Source organism: Mus pahari, chromosome 21, assembly GCF_900095145.1.
Source record: "Mus pahari chromosome 21, PAHARI_EIJ_v1.1, whole genome shotgun sequence".
Taxonomy (NCBI): Eukaryota; Metazoa; Chordata; class Mammalia; order Rodentia; family Muridae; genus Mus; species Mus pahari.
In genome coordinates, this window is record NC_034610.1 from 44188146 (window position 1) to 44214200 (window position 26055).

Sequence of the window (26055 nt, forward strand, 5' to 3'; positions counted from 1 at the left end):
AGGAGATGGAGGAGATGTACAGAGGGTCAGGAAATTGAACAGAGGTGTGTAGCAATGGGGGATGGGGAACTGGGGGTAGCAGCCAGAAAGTCCCAGATGCCAGGAAAGCAAGAGCCTCCCAGGACCCCATGGGGTTGACATTAGCTGACATATCCCACAAAGGGGAGGGAGAACCCGTAGAGACCATATCCAGAGGTTGGTCATGGCCCCTGGCTGAGGGGTGGGACCACCCACCCATCTCCAAAATTTTGACCCAGAATGTCTCCTGTCTAAAGGAAATACAGGGACAAAGAGTGGAACCGAGACTGAAGGAAAGGCCATCCAGAGACTGTCCCACCTGGGGATACATCCTATATGCAGCCACCAAACCCGGTCCCTATTGCTGATGCCATGAAGTGCTTGCTGACAAGAGCCTGATACAGCTGTCTCCTGAGAGGCTCTGCCAGATCCTGACCAATACAGATCCGGATGCTCACAGCCAACCATCGGACTGAGCACAGGGACCCCAATGGAGGAATTAGGGGAAGGACTGAAGGAGCTGAAAGGGGACTTCTCTGACATTAATAGGAGGAGATGCCCTTGATCCTATGAAGGCTTGATGCCCAGAGTAGGGGAATGCTATGGTGGTGAGGGAGTAGGTGGGTGGGTGGGGGAGCACCCTCATAGAAGCAAAATAAGGGGGGGTGGGATAAATGTGTTTTTCTTCTGCAACTTTTAATACACTAAGAAAAGAAATGGTCAGAATGAAAACTTGCTAATACAATTATGTATGCGGTACAATGTGATTGTCATGGGAGAAAACAGTAAGGCCACATCCTTGCATTTAATAAATGTTACTTCTGAGAAGCTGCACAGGTGAAGTAAAGAAGGTGAGCTGCTGGGAAGTGTGTGTGTGTGTGTGTGTGTGTGTGTGTGTGTGTGCATGTATGTGAGTGAATGTGTGTGAGTGTGTGTATATGTGTGAGTGTGCATGTGTGTGAGTATGTGAGAGTGAGTGTGTGTGAGTGTGTGTGAGTGTGCATGTATGTGAGTGTGTGAGTGAGTGTGAGTGAATGTGTGTGAGTGTGAGTGTGTGTATATGTGTGTGAGAGTGTGCATGTATGTGAGTATGTGAGAGTGAGTGTGTGTGAGTGAGTGTGTGTGAGTGTGTGCGTGAGTGTGTGTGTGAGTGTGTGTGTGTGTGTGTGTGTGAGTGTGTATGTGTGCATATGCATGTGTATGTGTGTGTGTGCAGAAACCAATGCTGGGCACTTCCTATATTGGTCTCCAACTTATCCTCACATACAGAGTTTCTCAGTGAATCTAGAGCTATTGATGTCACAAGACTGGCTGTCCAGAGAACCCACTGACCCTTCTGTTTACATTTCCCCAGTGATAGAATCATGAGCATGTGTCATAGTTCCTGATTTTTACGTGGGTGCTGGAGATCCAAACTAGGGTCTTTATGCTTAAGTGGGAAGCACTTTGCCAACTGAAGCATCTCTCCAGCCCCCAAAAGATTTTTTTAGGGCATGCTTTCCAGTTATTGTAATGGAGAATATTATTAAGTTATTATATTTACAATTGCAGAGGGTTTTGTTACTGTTTTCTCATTTTCAATAATTTTAAAAGCATGTGAGCTGTCACTTCTAGAACCCCTACTTTTTAAAATACAGAAATTCCTTGGGTAGTTTTGTGGCATTGTCGTGGTAAAACTCATTTGTTGAATTTCCTCTTGGGAAACAACTTAAAAAAACAAACTGGCTTCCCTGGTTTTCATGATGCTGTTGTTTTTAGTAAACCAAACAACTACAGTGTTCCACTGTGAGATGGTATTAATACCCTCTTCAACACCGCCATCCACCAGGTCCAAAAGTTATGGAGGAAGACAGATATTTCCTTACTGCATAACATGAGGGGCTTGAAATGACACTGAGTACCTCGCATGTACCTTTCTTGTCACTGAAGAGCCCACTGTCTCTCTAGGCTGAATTGTCGGCCTTAGGAAATGTAATATTTATTACATTCTACTTTGATGTTGGATTTCCCCCAGGACTTGGATCTCTTCCATTTGTTTGGAAGTTCTACTCAAGATGCTGTTTCCTAAGAAGCCTGACGTCTGCTGTTTGAGACAATGGGGGGACTGCTGTAGAACTCTGCTTGCCAAATGCCTGGGTCTGCTTTTCTATCCGGTGCACGGAGTGACTTGGGACTAGGGCCCCCCTCCGCCTGTGCAGCCGAGTCCTTCAGCTCTCAGGCAGGCATCTTTGTGCCTTGCGCAGGGTGGTGAGAGTGAGCTCATCTGTGTCCCTGCATCTCTGCAATGTCTTTCTGAGTTCTACCACCTTCTGCTTAGTTCCTGCAGAACTCAGGAGCCTCCCCTCCTGAGACTTTCCATCCGGAATTCTCTCTCTTCCATTGATGCTAACCCTCCTTAAAGTGTGACCTCAGCTAAAGCTCCCCCCCCCCCAAAGGAGCATTTCTTCAACCCCTCTGCTGTGGAGCACTGCTTGATCGGCTATTATTCCTGTTAAAAGTCTGCATTTGAGAGGTGTTTAGTTAGCCTCTGTCTGCGTTAGATCATACATTGTGTATGGCTGGGAATCGCGTTTTGTTCAACATAACTCGACATTACAAGATAGCCAGTTCTCCAGCTTTGATGAGGCTAGAAATAGCATCCATATCACAGGTGTTTTATGGTATTATGAAGAATGGGATCACATGCAGATAATGTGCCGAAACAATGCCAGCGGCACAGCCAAAGCTTAATCTTATTTGTTGAGTGAGCATGTACCTTTAGAAATTATTTATTCTGCTGTGTCCATGGCTTCACATTTACTGATATATCAAGAGAGTTCACCCATGTCACCAAATTATTTTCTTTCTTCCTTCTTCTTCTTCTTCTTCTTCTTCTTCTTCTTCTTCTTCTTCTTCTTCTTCTTCTTCTTCTTCTTCTTCTTCTTCTTCTTCTTCTTCTTCTTCTTCTTCTTCTTCTTGGTTTTTTGAGACAGGGTTTCTCTGTGTAGCCCTGGCTGTCCTAGAACTCACTCTGTATGTAGACCAGGCCGGCCTCGAACTCAGAAATCCGCCTGCCTCTGCCTCCCGAGTGTTGGGATTAAAGGCGTGCGCCACCACTCCCGGCTAAAATATTTTCAAAAATTCCATTTACATTCATTTCTTGTTTTCTGGCCCATCGAGTTTAGCCAGCATTGCCCATGTGACCATGGGGTTGTAAATACTCAGTGGAAACCCCACGGCAGATCACAATCCCTCTTCCAGCATTCAGCACTAGCCAAAAGTTACGCAGGCAGGGGTAGAGCCCGATAAGCCCTTCTCTCATCGACGGCAGACTACTGACTGGCCAACTGCCGTGCTTTGGATTTGTGATTGTAATGGCTGGGTCACGACCAGAAGACAGGGCATCTTGGAGTCCTTGTCTCTATCAGCTAGCTGTCACATCATTTCTTCTCTTCTTTTCCAATGACTTCTGGGCTTTAGAAGGGTGGCGTAAATGTCCCAGTGTTGTGACTGTTATGGGGATAATCATCTTCTCTCTTTTTTTTTTTGGCTCATTCCACAGGAGAGAATTCATGCCTTGTATCATAAAGCTGGTCTAACATGCATGGCTGGGCAGGCAGGCAAAGGCCACTCAGCCTTCAGCAGAGATGCTTCCATTTGCAGTGGAGGGTGATGATGAAGTCAGAGACTCAAGGTTAATCCATGTACTAAGAATACGTGACCGTTGAAGTGAATGTATTTTTTTTTTTACATAATTTTTTGAAAAGCTTGCTACGCTTTCCTGAGCTGGAGTAATTGGAGGGAAAGATAGTACCTCAACTCTTCTGGAAGCCTGCTGTCAAACACACGTTCAGAAAATGTGTCCCAGTTTTGACCACAGTCGAATGGGATTGCTTGGATACCATTGTACTGCTAATTGTCATTTAATTGAAAACATTTGTGAATTTGGTAAGCAAGAACACTTATTTTTTACTAGCTTTCTTAACTTACTGATGTAATTTGATAGATGCTTTTGCCTGTTTCTTCCTGTGCACTTTGACCAGCACATTGTTATGTGTCTGTTGTGGGGTTAGTCAAGTTGGATGAATTATAAATAGCTTAGATTACTGTGGATATTAATTTATTGTCCTATTGTGCTAGTATTTTACTGAGTTCCATTTACATTTTAATTTTACAATATTTCTATGAACTGTGTATAGTCTTACGTTGTTGATTCTGACATTTGTTATTTCATTTGTGACTTTTATGCTTACAAATTCACCTTTTAATTGGCAACCAGAACATTTCTTTGTATTTTTTCTATGGTTCTTAGTATAAAATTGCTTTTAATATACTTTCTTACCCTAAGGTCAGAATAACTTGTAATTTACTCTAGTCAATTTTCTATACCATATATTCATGATCCACTTCTCCCCTAGTTTTGGGGGTACCTTCCTAATCACATATTAAAATCACGTATTATTTCATATATAGTAAAGTTACCAAATATTTATGTAATATCCTTTCAAATTACCCACAAAAGTGACCTTTATACAAAGATCTCCAGACAACTCATTGTTAATTTTTATTCTTTAATTTGATTTTTATAAATTACTACATATCAATATGGTTTCTTGGTGTGGGGCATGCATGTTCTTGGGACCTCCTGGACTAACTGTAGAATTAGATTGTTGGTAGAGTTTCTAACATGAGAAGTATTCTGTTTTATGTAGCACAAAGAGGTATACAAAGCAGAGACATATACAATGTTTGCTATTAATTTTTTCTTCTTCTTGTGAATAAAAGAGGATTGATATTTCTTGAATGTTGTAAAGCAGGGATGTTTCCAGAAGGTGGTTACCCTCCTTTATTAAAAGCATCTGTGCCTGGCTAGTGGCAAACAGCCGAAAATCCTCAAGTGGTTGGCTCTGGGAAATCACAGGGAGATGATGGAACAAATTGTAAAATCATACTGCGTCTTCATTTGATGAGCAACAGGGAAGGTTTTTTTCTGCCTCATCAAATTTTATAAAGAAAAGTATTTATGATTTTCCTGTGAGTTTACCAGATAAGAAGAGAGACATAGAGCCATGGTCTGATGTAGGCCCGACATAGGCGCTCACATCCATGTGACTGCAGGGCTGGGGAGGGAGAGAGACACAGAGGCAGAGAGTGCCCTCTACTCCTTCTCCAAGTGGCAATAATCTGTCCTAGTGGGTGATCTGGGCTCTAAAAGTCACAGGAAGCCGACCTGGCTGCTTTGCAGAAGCGTTCTGCACTTACATATTAATCAGAGGATGGTTACTCTGTTTGGGAACTCGCAGGACACCAAACCAAATTAGGAAGCCAGGTGGCAACTGTGACCTGGCTTTGTAAGGGCCAAGAAAGCTGCAGTTTCAATTCTGAACCTTGCATCTCAAATCATTCCCTGTCACTCTGTCATTCAGGACACCTGTCCCCCTCAGGGATTCTGTAAAAGAACAAGCTCCTGCATTACCCCAAGCCTCCTATGAGACAACAGACTTGTGAGGGAGGCAGGCAGCCTGAGAGGACATGGTGACTGGAGTCAGGGCGAGGGCTAGTGAGGAAAGACTCACTTGCAAGAGTTACCTTACAAAGAAAGGAAGAGCTGCAGAACCCAGAAACCACCCTATGTACGAGTTCTGAGATCATTCCAGGTGCGTGGCACTCCGTCTCACTCAGCAAATAAAATTCACAATTTAAAAGGTTGTGGGGTTGTTGTTGTTGTTGTTTTTGTAGGAAGATATGAAAGTTGGGAACAGACTAAAGGAGCTGGTTGTTGGGATCTAGCACTAGTCCTCTGAATTGTGATACACTCACAAGCTACCCCGCCCACCAGTGTAACTTTTTATTTTGAAACCTGGTTTAGCTTTCTTTGAGGAATTTGAATGGTACTGTGAGACAATTTTTATTTATTTATATTCATCAACAAATTGGTTTGTTTCTTAAAACAAATACTGTTTTATAAACCACTTTGTAGTGATCCCTAAAGTGCAAAACACATGCACACACACACACACACACACACACACACACACACACACACACAAGAGGGAATGGAGGGGAGGAGAGAGGAAGCAGACACGTTTTCTTAGGTTGCCCAGATGGTGGGATGCATTCGGCTATGAACATTCTAATTTGAGGAAACATACCGTGGAGACAGCTTGATAAGCAGGGGGATTTTGCGTGCATTTATTTCTATAAGAACTTAACTATCTGCTGGATTCTTTCCTTACTATTGTTTCAGCTGTAGTGGCCGTTGCCTTCGCGGTTATAGCTACAGCCTCCTGAATGTGTTATTGATCTAAGGAAAAGGGTTTACGTCAAACTAACCTATGTTATCTCTAATATGGGATTATTTGCACATGAGCACTGAAATGGGAGTCTATTTCCCAAATAGCTTATTTCCCAAAGAAACCCATTTATTGCCCAGCATCCTGCTCACGGGGGAGCAGAACTAACCCAGAACTTGGCCCTCCACACACAGCGACTTTCATCATCTTCCTCAGCACTTGTCACCCAGCTCAGCTCTCCCAGCCTCACACCACTCTATCCTTCAAAGGAGGCCTGCACACGAATAAGGAGCTTCCCTGGTGCTTCCCAGGGGCAAAAGAATTCACTAGCGGTAACTGCAGCACCACACTGTTTACCAGAACATAAAGTTCGGTTGAAATCCCACAGTGACGTCATCTCCCAGCACTTGCTGATGAAGCTGGAGCGGGTTCCAAGTTGCATTCAGCTGGGTTGGATGCTCCATGCCAGAAATGGTCAACCAGCTCACACTTCAAAGACCTCTGTTTACTAGGTTGTGTTTAGCTCTCAAAAGAAGTGGAAAGTTACACAAATCACAGACTCGGGCTAAATTGGTATTTAAAAAGAGTCCAGAACTTTGTATGTTGTGGTTATTTTTCTTTGGGTTGATAAGTTAACTCTGATTGCTGACATTGAGGTACCTTTCTTCTGAAACACCCTTAGACTAGTGAGGCCTTGCTGAGGGTGCGGGGGTTAGAAACATCTGAAAAACCCATGACAGAGACGACAGGAAAGAGCTGGTGTGGCCTTTCAGGGAGTGAGGCGGCTCAGGATTTGGGAAGCAAATTGTCCACATGTATGGAGGTGGTCACGTGAGCTTTGGAGCTGAAAACTGGGATCAAGGAAATGAGCTCAGAAGACTAAGTGCTAAAGAATTTGGGATAAGTCAGAGAAACCCCGGAATTCAAAAGGCTTGTCAAAAAAAAAAAAAAAAAAAAAAAAAAAAAAAAAAAAAAAAAAAAAAAAAAAAAAAAAGAAAGAAAGAAAGAAAGAAAGGAAGGTACATGTATTTAGATGGAAGAAAAAGAAAAGATTGCAAGAAAATAAATGTGATTAAATGTTTAAACATTTTCCTCTTACAGTGGATGAGTTTTGTGTTCTAGCAGGAAAGATACAATTTCTAGTAGTCGATATCCATTATAGTATGTGTGTGTGTGTGTGTGTGTGTGTAAGAGAGAGAGAGAGAGAGAGAGAGAGAGAGAGATGGAAGAGGAGGATAGAGGGAGTGAGAGAGAAGAGAGGGGGGAGAGAGGTGGGGAGACAGAAGGAGTGAGAGAAGGGAGAGTGAGAAGGAGAGCAAGCAAGCACTGGTCTGTTCACCTATATATTGTATGATGACTATACATTACATTACCATATATTATACGGTGGATGCGGAGGCCAGAGATTAACATGAGATGTCTTTTCGTATTCTTAGCATTGCTGTTTTGAGGTGCGTGCGAGTGGAGGGGATGCCTCCCACTGTCTGTCCAGCTGGAGCAGCTGCCAGTGAGCCTGGGCTTCTCCTGGTTTCACCCAAGCCTGGGGTCAGAACTCTGTCCCCATGTCTCTGAAGCAGGCACCCCACTCACTGAGTGTGAAGCATCACCCCACTCACTGAGTGTGAAGCAGGCACTCCACTCACTGAGTGTGCCCATGTGCCCCTCGTTCTACAATTGTGAGTTCTCATTCACAAATGGAAGTTCTGAATGACTCAAAAAATAGCCTTATGGGATTATTACTGATTACAGAAGGTCAGGGTAGGGCTAAAGCAAGCACACCTTCATTAAAGGAGCTTTTTCAGGTCACCTGGGAAAGGTAGAGAGTGGCTCACATAATATTTTTAGACGTAGAAGGCCCAGACAGGAATTTGGTTCCCTGTCTGTCAGATGAGAGTTGCAATGTTTGCCACAAAGCTCTGTTGGGAAGACAGAATGAGCTAGCTAACTTCGAGCACTATGTGAACGGCGGCTGTTGTAACAAACTCGAGAGGTAAGAATGCTGTGTGTATGGTATCCTGTCCCTCCCTGTTCCTTCACGAAGCAGATACAGCCTAACAACCATTTCTCATATAAAGCGATTTACAAGAATGTGAAGGAATGAACTTGAGGATATTCCACTAGTTAACGGCAGAGGCAGAACCCAAGCTCCTCCTCCCAGAGCTGTTTCTGCCTACAAAGTGTGTATGCTTCCATGAGCATAGCAAAGATGAAGAAGAATCTACCATCATGTTGAGGACAACAGGTTTACACGTCTGTAGACAGAGGTTCAGAGCAAGCACACGACTGTGTATAAGTTACATAATTTTTAATTTAGTTGATAGCTGTATCATCTCTCTATATAAACTTACTAAAATATGTGTCATTTATGATATATAATATATTTAACTTTTATGTTTATATAAACTAATTTAATATTTACATAAATACTAAAATATATTACATCTATAGAAATTTTGTTTATATTATTTAACTTTATAATATTTATGTTATATATGGTATATCATATATTGTATATCACATGTCACAAATCACATATATTATATATCTTAGTAATTTTATGATGTAAACAAAACAAGACCAGAAACCTCCTGGAGTTACAGCTGTAATATCTGGCTAACAGGATCCTTAGGTGAGCCTCCCCCAAAGGCTTCTTGTGTTCCTTGTTAGGTCAAACTGAACAAAGCCGCCATTATCTGCTGGCCTTATTTCTCAACTGAAACTGAAAACTTAAGAGAAAAGTCAGCCTTGGGTCACAGCAGTGGGAAGACTGGCTCAGCTTGCTCTGCCCTGACGCTCCAGCCACGGAGGCCTTTCATTTCCAGCAGACATGTGTGGCTCTCTCCACAAGCCGAACACACAGTGCCCTGGGGAACGACTTCCAGACCCACTCGGTGGTCCTGAGACCAGGATAGCCAGCTCAGGCCTTCCCTATTCGTCTCTACCAGGAACAGTAATCTGGGGGGTGTCAGAAGACCACAGAGGATATAAACAACAGAAAACAACCCTCCGGGGACCAACCTGATGCGACACATTTTTACCCATTATACCACAGAGACTGTACTTCAGACATGATGTGATTCTACATATTCCCTGCCCAACCATAAACAGAATGCCTTAAAATCCCCTTCAACATCTCCATGGCATACCCACAAGTCACACCGGAGGATGGCCCCTGATGCTTAAAAGAAGAGCACCCTTTAAGCAAAATTCTACGTCTTTGTAAAGCTCCCTTAGAAACTGTGTCCTAGCGTAGATCTCATTTTGGAAGAATCTCACCCTACTTTTGCTGACATCTTGACTCTGCTTTGGAACCACTAGGGGTCTAGTGGTGGGAAAAGAATAAAATTGTTAGTTTTGGATTCAGAGATCGAAGGGACTCTGGGCAGCCCGAGCCTGGCGAACATGACTCCGGCAGGCCTTGCCCTTCTCCCACATTCTCTCTGTCTTGCTGAAAACCGTTACATTACATTCCTAAAACTAGCCACGAAGGCCAGTCTGTTCCCTTATTTGGCCACTTCCTCCTCCCGAGGCTGACCACCAAAGTCCAGCTGTGAAAGTATTGAAGTCCAGTAATCAAAAAGCCCCCTTTTCCGCCGGGTGTGGTGGCGCACGCCTTTAATCCTAGCACTCGGGAGGCAGAGGCAGGCGGATTTCTGAGTTCGAGGCCAACCTGGTCTACAAAGTGAGTTCCAGGACAGCCTGGGCCATACAGAGAAACCCCATTACAAAAACAAAACAAAACAAGACAAAACAAAACAAAATAAAAGCCCCTTTGGCTCACCTAATTAACATGCCCAGTTAAAATATACCACCCCATCCTAGCCCTTTCTAACACAGGCTTCCCTTTTCTCCGCCTGAGCCAGAAAGCAGCCACTTTTAACTTTTCTTTCCCTCAGAATGAAGGATGTCTTTGTGAAAACAGGTGTGTGGGTGCGGTTTGTGCCTAATCTGGGGTCCAGGAGGGAGGGGTCCCCCACTGTTCGGGGGGTCTCCTTCAGAGATGACACAAAATGCGAGAGATCCAAGAACGAGTTTGAGCCTCGATATGCCCCCACCAGACTCATAAAGTTCCTAGGAGTGGATCTTAGTCTCAGCTACAGTGAAGTAATTGGCGATAAAGGGTTCCTCCAGTCATAAACTATTGAAAAAGTTGACAAAATATCCCAGCTACTGCTTCAGAGTCTAGAAGATGCTGAGAACTGAACTGTGGTCCCCGAGAGAAAGGACTCCCGCGTTAAGAGCTTGTGGTGGTCCAGCCAGAGCAGCGCGCAGTGATGCTGAATGGAGGAGGCAGGCAGGGTGTTTGCGCAGCTGCGGTGGCTAGATGCTGAAGCAGAAACTTCAGAGAAGAGAAACGGGAGATTTGCAATAAGTCGCATTAGAGATTGTGATCAAACAGTAATCTACACATGTCCATGGCAAATCTGTTCGTCACCTGGTACAAAGATGGCGGTAACATGCGGAGGGTTGAGTTGTAAGTGTTCTGACGTATTTATAGTGCCCCACAGAACTAAATAATCTGCTAAATGTGAAAGGAAGCACAAGTCTAATCTTCAACAAAAATAAAACAAAGTAAAATATTGATGGAGGCTGAGCTGAAAAGACAGTTTGGGAACTCTCAGACAAAGTGTTTAACTATCAGCAATGTGCTTATGGTTTAAAAGAAAAAGGTCACTATGGGTAAACAGGTGGTTCTCACTAAAAGACAAGTGAAAAGCCTTCAGAACTGAAAAGAGTGTAATATTCTCTATTGACAACTTATTACGTAGGGCATTTCAGCAGACGAATTGTTTTTTAAGAAGTGATATTAAGAATGGGAAACTGAAAACTGTAGAAACTGAATCACAACCACAGAAAGAAGACTGAAAACAAATCCCTGCAAACTTTTGCAAAATGTGTAAGTTTAATTGTAAGGATGTGTATGGAAATGCAAAGATCCTGAAAAGCCAAAACAACTAAGAAAAGAATGGTGCCAGAGAGCAGCTTGGTTTCCCAAGTTACTAGAATGCTAGAATACTGGGTAAGCATTAGTGTACACACTCAAGTAATGATCTGTGTGTGTGTGTGTGTGTGTGTGTGTGTGTGGTGCATGCACTTGCGTGCTGGTGTGTGTGTGTTTTCATATGTGTGCATGTGAAGGCAAGAGGAAGACGTTGGGGTCTTTCTGGCATTCTCTGCCTACTGCTTTGGGACAGGAGAGTTACCTGATGGAGAATGTGTCCATCTAGATTAGGTTGACTGCTCTGGAATCTAAGATCTGCTTCTCTCTGTCCTCCAGTGTCACAGGTATTGTGCAGTCATGTCTGTCTTTTATGTGGCACAGGGGATTCAAACTTAGGCTCCTAAGGTTGCATACATAGCAAGCAGAGATACCCACCGACAATTTGTAATACTATATATAATAAGATATATTTTAATAAGCATGAAAATAAAAGCTAGAAAGAAGTCTGTCTTCAGAAGATTAAAAAAATTTAATTTTAAAAATAAAAGTTCTTTAAGCGTGTATTTGGAACTTATAAAATATAAATTACATTAAGATGTATTACAAATTGTACTAAACATACAAATTTACCATGACGTTAGAATATTTTATATTTTAGGTATATTCAAAAGGTCAAAATAATCTTAATAATATACCAGTGCTAAACAGATTATTCAGTAAAAGCAGGCAGAGGGCTTCAGAAGGAAGGTACAGGGGTGGTGATAGGTGTGTGTCAAAGCGTGATGGAAATGGCAGTTTAAGCCGACATGATTTATAACTGTACACCCGCCAGGAAAGCTCAACATAAAAACTACTGGACAGACTTTGAATAGGCTGTGGGGCAACACTGTAGGTGGAAATGCAAAATGAAACACAGCTTGGGGATTTCTTACAAAGGTGAATGTTTACCCATTCCACCATCTACCAATTCTACCCCCTAGCTTTTTACGCAAGAGAAATGAAATGTTTCTTTACAAAGACACACGGACAGAAGTTGTTTGTAGAGTCTTTTATTTGGATGGACAAAATCCAAGACCATCCAAAATGGCTACCAACGGAAGCATAGGTGACTTTGGTTTTTATCCACAGGAAGGAAAGGTACAGAGGGGAATCCAAGGGAGAACAAAACAGAAAGACACTGCAATTCCAATGACACTCAGAGAACACCAGGTGAGGGTAAAGGGGCCGGCCACAAAAGAGTTTATTCTGTGTACTTTCATACTATGCTATAACACACAAAACTAATCTGGAGTGGGAAAGACTGCACCAGGATTATTTGCACTGAAAGGAGATTGGATACGGCCGAAAGAGACTTCTGGAGGTCAGACACAGTCTTTTCTTTAATGTAATACATTGAATAGAATACATTAAATAGAATAGAATATGTAGTGGACATTATGAACAGTATGTACATTTGCCAAAATCCTTCAGTTGTCACACATGAGATCATTGTACTGTATTCAAATTACATTTTTTTATTTTTAACTTTTTTTGTTTCTTTTCAAGACAGGGTTACTCTGTATAGCCCTGGCTGTCCTAGAACTCACTTTGTAGACCGGGCTGACCTCAAACTCAGAAATCCACCTGCCTCTGCCTCCCAAGTTAAAGGCTGGGATTAAAGGCGTGCACCAACACTGCTCAGCCTCATATTATATTTTAATTGCCCCAAGAAATATAGTTAATAACCAGTACCCCCCAGAGCTCATGTCTCTAGCTTCATATGTAGCAGAAGATGGCCTTGTTGGCCATCATTAGGAAGAGAGGCCCCTTGGTCTTGCAAACTTTATATGCCTTAGTACAGGGGAACACCAGGGCCAAAAAGTGGGAGTGGGTGGGTAGGGGAGTAGGGTGGCGGCAGGGTGGGGGGAGGGGTTAGGGGACTTTTGGGATAGCATTTGAAACATAAATGAAGAAAACATCTAATAAAAAATTAAAGAAAAAAAGAAATATAGTTAATGACATTTCCAGATAAATGCCAATTTAAATTATAATGAGATACTCTATGAGACACACCTCCAAGCACAGCTAAATTAAAAAGATTTATGATACCAAGTATTGTCAGTGACGTGGCAAATCTGGAAGCTTCCTGAATTGCTGGTGGGAGCTGAAGTGCTTTGGCCCTTTCTTCTAGAGAGCTCACCCTACCTATGACCCAATAATTCCACACCCAGATGCTTATTCGAGAGAAATGAAAACACGCATCCGCATCAAGATTTGTGTAGCTCTTACGGAAAAAGTCTACAAAACCAACAATGTTTATCAACCAGGGAATGTGTAAGTTCCATTTTGGCACATGTGCACACTGGAATAATAACCAACAAGCCCAAAGACTGAGTGATGATGGCTGGGCCAAGGGAGATAAATCCCTTAAAGCATCATCCAATGTGATTATTGCTCAAAGCTGAGCTGCAGATGACTCTGTGCCTCTGGAGGGCAGAGCTCTGAGGTCAGGAAGCTGGACCACTGGTGCCAGTGGGGTCAGCACAGCATGAGAAAGCATATTCAAGGGTCACAGCATTAGGAAGGTTGAGAACTGTTGGCTTTAGAACATGCCACTGTGGAAGATTAAGGTGTGAGGAGGAAGAGGAGGAGGAGTAGGAGGAGGAGGAGGAGAAGGAGGAGGAGGAGGAGAAGGAGGAGGAAGAGATAAGACTTAATTCTGTATGTCTATGCCTGGGCTCCATAGATGCCTGTAATCCTAGCACTTTGGAAGCAGAGGCAGGATTGTGAATTTGAGATCATCCTGAACTACGTAATAAGACTCTGCCTTAAAAATCAAAAAGAGCCATAAGAAGACGAGATAAATTGCCCAGGGCAGCCCTTGGCCACTAAGATCTCCGAGTACCACTATTCTCTAGTCAACTCTGGGAAGCACATCCACCAACAAGCCAGTGATATATGTGTGATGGTAAAAAAGAGAGCAACGCAGTCACTGTCAGCCAGGAATTTGCTGTCTCCAGGAGCAGACAAGCTCATCACTCTCAGAATAAAAAGGGTCCCAGGAAGCAACATTGCATATCTGCTCTCAGTACTTTAGATGGCGCCAGGAAGTTCTGGTACCTGCCATGAATACAAATTCCTTCAAAGAACACTCGAAAAGGGGAAACCAAAGGACATCAAAGGCGCCAACGAAAACTAGGGCTTCATTAAAGCAAAAATAATTGCTCATAATTTTGAAGATCAATGGAAAAAAGTGAAATTCGTCTTCCATTTTATGCTCCAACAATGCCTTGAATTGGGACACCTGGTAAAGGGGGAGATCTTGGGAGGGGTCGGGATTCAAGATGAGGTGACACTTTCTACAGAGAAGACTGGTAAGCTTGATGGCGGGAGGAATGTGTCCTATTGGATGAGCAATACCTCCATAGAGACTGAAGAATCAAGCATTAGCATCCCGGGCAGATGATATTTTTATGGGGAATGACAGATAAGGAAAAAAAGTGTGATCAAAGGACAAATACATGAGGTGACATCCGGATTTGGGAAACTTTTGCAGTGGGTCCTGGACTGGGACTCTTATTGTTATTTATTTATTTATTTATTTATTTATTTATTTATTTATTTATTTAATATATGTTGGATGAGACAGTCTGTGGTGGTGAGAGGAGGGAAAGAAGAAATAATTTATGAGTTCTTATGTAGTTATTAGCACATGAGTGTGATCGGTAAATGCTCGGCGTTATTGTTCCTGCAACGTGACTGGGATTTAGAGTCAGATGGCAGTCTGAAGTGTAGCTTGACCAACTGTTTCAGACTGCCTCAGTGATTCCCACCCAGAGTCAATGTGCTGGTAATACTTAGGCCCAGGTAAAATGATGGCTGCCTCTGTCCCCTATGATCTGGCTCTGATGTTGATTAAATGATCTCAGGCAAGCTTCTTCAATTTGGTCTGCAGTTTCTTGTCTGTAAATGGGAATGCTGAAAGTCTGTTTCTAGGACATTGAAATAAAATCGTGCCTATAACTCGTCATGTGCTGGCAGCCATTCTTAGATGTCACTGCTCTCAACAGCTCAGCCGTCACTTTCTCAGGGACTCACACTGGGTTCTCTTCTTCCCGCGTTCATTTTATGCTCCCTTTCTGGAATGTTCTTTCTCGCTGCTGATGACCTGTCCTGCCTGATCTCTGAGTTCTCTCCTTCCGCCATCTTCTTCTCTCACCCTCAACTTGCTTTAGAACATTTAAAATTGGAAGGAGAATATTTTGCAACTGATACTGGACTTAAGTATAAGCATTTGCCTGTATTTAATCAAAATAAGGAGGTGGGTCTACATCGGGCCCCTAAAAGCACTTTCCCAACATCTGCTTTCACATCCCTTCTGTGATAGGAAATCTGATGGTTTTAGAACCCTCTAACTTCCTTTCAGAAATATTACTGTGTGAACTTGGAGCTCCCACCTCCAAACGGACCTTTGTACCTGTGTCACCCTTCGTGAATACTATGCAAACTAAAAATACAAAGCACACACGTGAAGACTTAACAGTTGTGATAGGCAGCTGTTTGATGACCAAAATATCCTTCCAATATGTAACCTGTGTAAATTTATTCCTCTCTTTCTACAAGCTCTTGAAAAGTTTTTCAATACCTCTCATTTCAGGGCCCCCCAGCAAATACACGAAACTCACAAAAAAGACTTGTGGCTACAGCGCTGAACAGAGAAAGTTAGGACCTTTGTGGTTTTCTACATAGGTCTAAAGTGTCTGGTCCCATGAGAGACTATCTGTCCTCATAGGCACCAAAAGTAGAAGCATTAAAAACAGTGATGGCATGGTAAAAAGTCACATCCAGCTATTGAAATGGCCATCATAAGAAATGGGCATCTATACCTGAACCTACCTGTAAAGGCGTCTACCTAAAGACTAGCTTAAATTGTACAGGTTGCCTACTTTATATTGGTTTGAGAGTAAGCTCAAAGGTAGAGAAGCTATTTGCTGAACGTTAGACCTATCTGCTGAAGGTTAGACATATTTTTGTTTCTGACAAATGACAATTCCACATCACATTGGAAAAAGAAAATGTGGGAAGCTGGTGTGGCCAAGCCCCGTGATCCCTGTTTACCAAGAACCTGAGCCTGCGCATTTGTACGATCCTGTGCTGTCCGCCTGATGAGTCACTGGTCTATCACCGCGCGCCCTGCCTGCATGCATGGCTCGTGCTGAACGATGATTGGATCCAGGAGAGGGGAGGGGGGAGCGATAAGAGGCAAAGGACTGATGAAAAACAAAAACAGGATGAACCTGAGATAAAGATGAAAAGTTGTTGGAGAAACCTTCCTTGGCGTTCCTGTTGTTTTTTCCCCGTCTGTGCCGGTCGGAGTGCAGGGTTGCGGCAAGAAACATGTACTCAGGGTAGGCAAAGTTATTCATCTGGTTGCGGAGAAAGTCTACCACTCATCTGAAATCAGGGCAATCAGGTTTTGCTTATATTTTCCCTGAACAGCTGTAGGTGTGAAAAATTTAATGGACCATTAGAATTTTCTTGCCAGGCTAATTATTTATAGGGAAAGCTTATGACTTAGAGTTTTCCCAGCCTTCTTGCAAGTAAAGACTATTTCTAATGAGATACTATAATCAGTGACTCCCTTCTCATAGCCGAACATTTTTACTGTTTTTTTTTTTTATTTTATTTTAATTCTTACACTGCAAACATTTCCCTCCAGTAATCTGTGTGTATAGGGCACAGAGTCGCACTACCAACTGCATAACTACTGTCCCAAACCCAGTTTTTAAAAACAGCCTCTCAATCATGCTTCTGACACCAGAAGGTAGCTTAATCATAAAGAACAGTGATCAGGAATATCCCAAGGGTATGGAGTCACATTTAGGAAATTTTCTTCATATTAGGAAACCATGTTATTGGCTACAATGCAATCCAGACATTCTTGAGTTTCAACCTTCCTTTTGTAGAGACAATTGAACACTGTTCCTGCAAACTGCTCAAAATTAGCACACTTGTCAGGGATCTGAGCCCCAGGTGATAAAAACCTGCTCTTTCATGTAGTAGCAGTAGAGGACATGGTTAAGAAGAATAACTGGTATTTGGCATGCACTCTAAAACTGCTGGAGGCATTGACTTAGACCCGTTCAACTTAGACCCGTTCTTGAGATCTTGGATACACGTCGGTTGAGGGGTCTAATGCTGTGGCTGCCAACTTTGACTTTGAGATGCTCTGCCATGTATTTTTTTCTTTTGTCTCTGCTATCTATAACCCCAGAAGGGAGAAATTTAGTAGCTCCAGGTTCTGTGATGACATTCCTATCATTGTTTTTTATGCAGCTGCATCTTTGTCCAGAGATTTTTTTTTTTTATCCCCTGGAAAGAGCAGGAAGGTGGTCAATTAGGAATCGATTTGGTTACCATAACAACTCTGATATGGAGGTTAAAATTCACATGGATTCAAGAGAAATCTCATTAACCATATATCTACAGAGGCATCCTGGGAAAAGTGGTATGGAAGGCTTATTTTAAAAAAGAGGTGGGTGGAATCTCATTAAATTGAGTGAAGAAAAAAGTGGAAATGTGTTTTGAAAACAATAGCAGACAGGGAGGACACTTGAGGCTCTTCTTACACAGTTTTTACCCACTGTGTGCATCTCAGGGCATGAGACAGCCGGGCAAGAGCCGTAGGCTTTGGTGTGAAGGGACCCCATGTAACATTCACAATAGGAATGTCAGAACACAGAACCTGCTGGCCAGGTTGATGGCCAAATGCAAGCAAGCAGATCGATCTTAGAGCCCCTGATTTCCCAAACTGTAGCCAGTCATACAAGGGTAAAGATTTTTTTTAATTGTTTATAAAAGTTGAAAATGACTCGATGATTAAACTTTAAATATCATCGAAAATCATTCCGTCACTTTCTCCTGATTTACTGATCTATTCAAGAAGTTCTGTACAGTAACTGCTGTTTCTGGTGCTGGGAAGAGAGTTCTCAGACATCCCAGGCATGTGTTCCACCTTTGAGCTGCACCCCACCTTTACAAGCTATCTATTGCAAGTTCCTTGCTGTGCTGGGCCTGACGCTGTCTGTGGCTTCTGGCAAACATAGTCGCTAAGTCTCCCATAGCCTGTTTTGCTAGGTGCCCCAGCTCATGTTATTCTGAACAGCAGACTTCCACACAGCCAGGAAAGAAAGTATATACCGTTGAAACAACAGCTTCCAACTAAGAAAACAGGGCTGAAGCTTTCTGAATGTATGAATATTATTCTTTATTATTTTAACAATGAAGAGGAGGGTAAGTGGAGGGCCGCTCAAGCACAGGGCAGGAAAACTCTCATGCTTCTGTCTTTCCTAGAGCAAACCAGTAGAACGAGGCCTGCTAACGCCACTCCAAAGTGACCTGCGTACATTCCAGCTACCAGCCACACAATCGATCCTTTCTGTTGGCAAAAAGGCCTGGGATTCATGCTGACTTTTGCGTAGTGCATTCAGCGTCATGTTGGCCCACTCCCTGTGCCCTTGCACCCACACAGAGAAAGAAAGAGAAGCAGGCAAGACTAGTCGCACTCAGATTGTACAAATGCATCCAGCCCCAGGCTTTGGAGCTGCCTTCCGGCTAGGATCAGCCCCAGCTCTGCATATGTATAGTATTTTTACAGACTGTAAGAACACAACAATGAATAAATATAATTTTTTTGACAGAGAAGGAATGGTGTAATGATTACAGTGAGAAGAAATCAATTGAATGTTTTTAAGTTTTTAGCTATAACTAAGGGAAAAGGTTGTACAAGCTGATAAACTTCTCTTTTGTCATTTATTTTCTATATAATTACTTATCTATCTTAAACATTCATTGTCCAGGCCCCATGTGTATGTACATGTATAATCATGATTATCACATACTCCTTAGAAAACTGGATCACTCTAAAGCATTAGATTCATTTTCTTTTAACCAAAAATCAAATCAAATCCAGGTATATTTACTAAGTGGAATATCTTCCTTGGAAGTAAAAATTCTCAACTATGTTAGTAGCACTTTGGTTAGTTTTAAATTTCATATTTTAAGTTACATTTTTGTCTTTGCTACATTAACATGCCAATGTAACTACATAATTTTTAGCTCTTAGTATAGAAAATAAAAACGTTAGGCCTCTTGTCCAAAAAATTATTGCATTCACGATGGGGACAGCAGAGCAGAAAACGGTGCTTAGCACTCTGGCATGGGAGTGTACTAGCCTGTGTGAGTGTGTGTGTGTGTGTGTGTGTGTGTGTGTGTGTGTGTGTGTGTCTTACCTGTGTATCACACAGCTTATTTGCCCCTGAACCAGTCCTAAATATGACTTCTAGAAATTCTAAATATGTTGTCGCTCAGCTTTTAAGAACAAATGTTTTATATGCACAGCAAATGTTTCCCTAAAGGTCCATGAAAGAAAGGGTTGGTTCCTGTAGATGGCGCTATTCATGTGTACTTTGTGCTTTGGGGAGGCAGGGTCTTCTGGGAGGTCCTTCAGTTTTTGGGAATCTGCTTCTGAATGGGCTACCTAGCCCTCCTTTTCTGTCTTGCTTCCAGCAGATGTGGTAAGCAGTTTCCTATGTCATAAGCTCTTCATTTGTTCCTTTCCCTATCCCCTCTGGAGGACTAAACACAATGGATCTCCTGCACAGTGGACTGGAAACTAAAAACCCATTGGCCAACCTTTTCTCTCTATGAACTGATTGTCTCTGGCGTTTTGTTATAGTGATAGAAAACAAGCAAAACTAGCATACACAAAGGGTAAATTATCCCTTTGTGGCTAACATGTAGCAGTGAGCTGTATATTTTTACTTATACAGAAGGCTAGGAACATGGTCTCCGATCTTAGATCTACATAGACTCTTTGGAGATCTCTGTATGTGCAACAAATTACAGAGAAGTACGGAAATGCATTAACGCTTTTGTTGACATCATGATAGAAAATAATACCATACCCTTGTACACCTCAAGATGACTTTATATATAGTATTTGATAAAGTTTTAATAGGACTAATGTGTTATTAGAAGACCTTGAGATGGTTTAGGACCTTTTTCAAGGAAGTTGGTTAGGAATGTTATTTCAGTGGTTCTCAACCTGTGGGTCAAAACCCCTTTTTGGGGTCAAATAACCCTTTCACTGGGGTCACATATCAGATATCCTGCATACCAGATATTTACATTATAATTCATAACAGTAGAGAAATTAAGTAGCAATGAAAATAATTATATGGTTGGCAGGGGATCGCCACAACATGAGGAGCTACATTAAAAAGTCACAGCATCGGGACCCATTTCTTACCAGTGTCCATTCGCACAGGAAGAAAGTGAATCAAAGCCATTTATTGTTTATAAGAATGTCTAGATTTTTAGGAATACAATTTTTGAGAGCAAGTCCATGAGCAGTGGGAGCTATGTGCTGCGGAGATGGAATTTCTAGGCCATTCCCACCTTGACTTTAAGTTACTTAATTCCGTGTCTGTCAGGAGGTGACATAATCAGATTCAGCCACCAATGGACTCTGGAGGGGGTGTCCTGGTAGCAACTGTTTTATTTCCAGGTGGATATATCCCCGTATTCTGACTTACCACAAGGCCAGGTGCTTGCTCTACTTTGCAATAATTTAATTTTTGGCAAAGCAAATAGTCTGGCCTTAACAACCTCAAAAAAGTCCAGTTTAAACAGAGAATTTCCTGCCTATTCCATGTGGTATTTAAATATAAATAAGACATTTGGTGTGATAAGAACAAACCCAAGAGCAAACAATTTAATCCCGAGGACCTCTTATTTAGTTGGTAATATTTTTTTATAAAATATGTTTTATTGAAATACAAAAGGGAATCATAATAATAAATTTATAAGTTGTATTATGTTTTGCTTTGGGAAATTACAAGTTGTTTTTTGATGTGCTTCTCATGTATTTTACCTTTTAATCTTTGTGCAATAATCCTTCTAAGGACACTTTTCAGTACTTGTTTTTAACTTCCATGACCACTCATGAAAAACCCAGTGATGCCATTAAACTCCACCCCCCATTCTTCTAAGTGTATCAGTCTTTATATACACAAATACCAAATTCCCTTACAATCACTTTTTAAGGGAACTCAGTATTTGGATTCTATTTAAATCAAAAGAGATGCTGTCGATTACAGCAGTTCTGGATCAGTTTGGGTTGTGCAGACTACAGTGGAAATTCCGACGACTCAAAATTCCTTTGGATTAACATCATCCCTAAAATGTACTGAGAGATTCCCAAATATCTGAGGCATTTTCCATGCCCCTGTCCTAAGATGCTATATTGTGTTTCTTTGCATTATGTTCCTGGAGGAAGCATGCTGCAGAGGAAAAATGCACGGAGCAGGAAACACAGGCCATAAAGTTGAAGCATTCTGCAGTCATGTGATCTCAGGCAAGTGACAACCACTTGTTTTTCTCAGTAACATCGGACTGATAGAGATTGAGCTCAGACAGCTTTTGCAAGGATGGAATGGGCAAGAGTCCTTTAACTCCGTGTCTGTCAGGAGGAGCAGATGGAGCTGTATGCCGTTGCTTCAGAGTGCCAAGTAACAGACTTTACTTAAAACCTATGGTAACCAGGCATCAGTAAGTGCATTTCTTTTAAAAGAAGATGCACAGAATTAGGCGTCTATGTGTTGGCTTGTGTGTGGGTTTGTGTCCGTGAGCATAGGCACCAATAAAAGTCAGAAGAGGGTGTCAGATCCCCTGGAATTACAGGCAATTGTGAGCTGTCTGATATGGGTGCTGGAAATCAAAGTTGGGTCCTCTATAAGAGAGGTCCCTACTCCTGCTGGGTCAGCTTCCCAGCCCCGTGTAAACACTGAATACAAACAAGCCACCTCAGTAGAAACTGAAGCCAGGGTGAGGTCCAAGTGCTGCTTGATCAGCTTTGAACAGTTTTGCCTTCCGATTCTCACATTCCTAGTCAGCAGTTCTACCAACACCGCCTCAGAGAGCTGCTATGTGGACTGAGCCAATGTGTGCCTTCCCGATGTTAAGAGCCATGTGTCTAAGCTACTGTCTTTAGAGTCTTTATCTTGTTTGACTTTATCAGGAAAGAAGAGCTGGGAACCAAACATGAGCTACTTTTTCTTGTTAGAGAAGTCCTCTGAAATACATTCGACATGTGCTCTGCCCAAGATACACACTACTAATTACAGATGAGATAAGAATCTAGGGTTCAAGTAACAGTTATATTATCTAGGTATCTGTCTGGATCCCAGAACTTGAGGCAGAGGCGGAGGCGGAGGCGGAGGCTTTAATCCTAACCCTTTGGTAGGCGGAGGCGGAGGCGGAGGCGGAGGCGGAGGCAGGCAGATCTCTGTGAGTTCAAGGCCAGCCTGATCTACAAAAATGAATCCAGAACAGACAGGGGTATTACACAGAGAAACCATGTTTCAAAGAACCAAACCAAACCAAACCACCATCACCATCACCACCACCACCACCACAACAACAACCAAAAATGTTACTTGAAGATCCTTTGATCATCTCAAAGATGCTACTTTCATAGAACGGTCCCATTTCACTTGCCATGAACGAAAGGAAGCTTGTCTTATTTTCCACACAAGGTCTGCTGACTCAGGGGACAAAAAAGAACAAATTGTGTAATTTGAGTTGAGAGCAATCATTTTTTTGCAGTTGTTCTTTTAAAAAAGAAAGAAAGGGGGAAAAAAAAAACCTCACATAGAGAGCCAAAACTTGCTTAGAGACCTGTGAGCTCTGCTGCCATTGACGTCACTTGGAAGTTGTGTGGGCAGAAATTGGCTGACTTCCTCCAGTGTGTCTTTTGAAAGCTGAACATACTGGAAAAAAAAGGCAGTCTTTTCATCTCAAACAACAGTGGGGAGAAAAGTCTTAGGAACAGGTCTCCTGTTTATAGCCAGGCACCTATCTGAACACCGTGCTCGGCGATGAATTTTCTCAGCGCTCAGCCAGGGAAGAGTAGCCTCCATACCCCAAATGATGAGTGTAACACCGTAGAAACGGGAATTCCTGATGGGCTGTGGAAACTGAAACTTAGAGAGTTCCAGAATCATTCGTAAGGTCACCGAAGGCCCGCTGCCGGAGTGAAACCCACACATTCTGTTTTCTAGTCCCTTGTACAGTTCAGGAGGTGGCCGTTGGTATTCCTGTACCAACTTGTCTTCATTATACAGACCCTGGGATCCAAAGAGCGTATTCATGTGAGCCAGAAGCTTGTCTACTGCATGTTCCCAACAGCCCTGGAAGCAGGGCTGTTGACATTGAAGAAAGTCTGGAGATAGTTGGGGAATCACAAAACGCTGCCCCTAGTTAGTGCCGCGGATTAAGGTACTTGTATCGGGAACTTTCTTAGTTCCAAGTGTTCTGTCCTCCAAGGGCACTGCTTGGGGGATAAGAAGAAGGCAGTGCCTCAATTGCACACCACCATCTAGATTTATTCTTATAAAGATCTGGTCTTTACTCATTAACTCAATCATTGAAAAAATCTACATTGCAAGTCTATTTTGGAGCCTGGGAGATGCTCGGTTGGTCAAGTGCTGACCTTGCAAGCTAGAGGGCCCGACTTCAATTTCTTGAACCCGTGTTTAAAAAGTGCACTCTTGGAATCCCAGTGCTCAGAGAGGCAGAGGTAGGCAGACCCCTGGAGCCTGCTGGCCAGCCAGCCTTGCTTGTCTTGTCGACTAGTTTCAGTCCAGCAAAAGACCCTGACTCAAATATTACTTTAAAATTTAAAGGCAGATGATACCTGAGGAGCAGCCCTTAAGGTTGTCCGATGATTTCTATGTTAACACACGTGTGTGTGTGTGTGTGTGTGTGTGTTCAGGGATTCACATTCCAAGCAACGGATGACAACATAGCCCACATAGTCTTTGAATAAGGTTGTAAGCAATCAGCTACAGAGAATGTTTTCAAATTCAAATGCTGAAGATCCATTTAATAAAGATGTATGACTGCTATTTCTCCTACCAAAAAAAAAAAAATGAATTGCGTATCACGTATTCTAGGTTGTCAATCCCAACAGCCTCTCATCTCACTACACAGCGAAGTGTATAGACATATTATTCTCCTTGATATGGATTCACACATGTTCTTTAGCCAGCTGCACACAGTTGAAGCCACGGAGAAGCCATGCACTAAGAGGTTTTGCTTTTCTGCCTGGCTTCATTCTGCTGCTTCTTAAAGAGAAGAAACCATCATTGGAAAATGTCACCCCTCGGATGCCTGCCCGCTGAAAGAGTTTGGGAGTGGCTGCTACTTCAATTCCTCTCATAAATATCTGTGATGGCCAAATTCCTGGCACTCCTGTAAATAGGAGTCCAAGGCGTTTCTTTCCTGGCTCTGGCCATCAAAGCTGTACAATCTGTCATCACACGACCTCAGAAATAAAAGGCTGTTTAGAAAGGCAAGTGCCATTTAGACCTATGTGTCAGAGACTTAGATATTAAGAAGAAAAGAGGTTTGTTTCATCAATCAAGCCTAACGATTAATGTGGGTAAGGAGAAACTATAAGCCACCAGTCCTAAAATAACTAAGAATGTCTGAGGTCAGTCAATTGGAAATAGGGGGTATGGCAAGCTAGGATTTAGAAAAGTATTGCAGAATAAGGGAGTCAGTCTGTGTGTGTGTGTGTGTGTGTGTGTGTGTGTGTGTGTGTGTGTGTGTGTGTGTGTGTGTGTGTAGGCTGGGCATGGTGGCACATGACTGTCATTTCAGCACTTGTGAGATAGAGGCAGGCAGAACTCTGTGGGTCTGAGGTCAGCCTGGTCTATATAGTGAGTTCTTGGCCAGTCAGAGCTGAGTAGTGAGATCCTGTCTAAATGAAAATGTCCACATTTATTTTAACTAAACATGTTTATCATACCCAAGAAATTAATTTTTAAGAATTAAAAAGAGGAGTGTTTGTGCTAGCAAAATGTTCTGGCATAGACTTTTTTTCATATTACAGATGAAGAAAATACATACACACATACATGTACACACATATACATACACACACACATGTACATACACACCTATACACACATATATACTTACACACCTATATACACATACACATATATACATATACACATATCATATATTCATACACATATACACATACATATATACCTATACACACTCACATATATACACACAGACATATATGTACAATAAAAAGTAAAGGAAAGTAAAATACACATTAGAATTGAATCATAGAAGATATTTTGTATGGATTGTGGCAAATATAATCTGAAATACTTAACGTATTTCTGAGATACGTAGTAAACACCCATCAAACAGTGGTGTAGATTAATATTGAGCACTTTACATCTGAAGCTTGACCTGATCAGACAGGACAGATGTTCAGTAATTAGTAACAGCTGTGGATCTGCGTACCAAGGCCCCAGGCCTAACAAAATGCTTAGGTCAGTGTTCAGGTTGAGAAGTTCTCAACCTTCCCGAGGCTTAAACACAGTTCCTCATGTTGTGATGACCCCCCAACCATAAAATTATTTTGTTGCTACTTCAAAACTGCAATTTTGCTACTGTTATGAACTGTGATGTAAATATCTGATATGAAGGATATTTGATGTGACCTCCAAAGGATTTGGGAACCACAGGTTGAGAACTGCAAGCTTAGGGGGACACAGGCTAGTGACCAATGACTTAGACTTTCTCTTTAGTGTCCAAGGGGACCCTTTCTCTTCTGTCAGAAACTCAATGACTCGGCCAATCAATAGCTTTCGAATCGTTTTATGTGAATTAAGATTTGTGTATACTAGCTCAACTCACCCTCCCATTCACACCTCCATAGCATTCCGAATTCACCTACAAAAAAACGGGGGTTCTCTC

At 42.2% G+C, this 26055-nt stretch overlaps 1 protein-coding gene and 1 pseudogene across 2 annotated transcripts in view; one reads left to right on the forward strand and one right to left on the reverse strand.

Moving 5' to 3' along the window:
- Positions 1–10427, forward strand: part of LOC110338448 — a 32222-nt pseudogene extending 21795 nt beyond the window's left edge.
- The window catches only part of Pde7b (phosphodiesterase 7B), a 320938-nt gene that overhangs the window by 246885 nt on the left and 47998 nt on the right, over positions 1–26055 (reverse strand). The gene's annotated exons all lie outside the window — the stretch shown is intronic.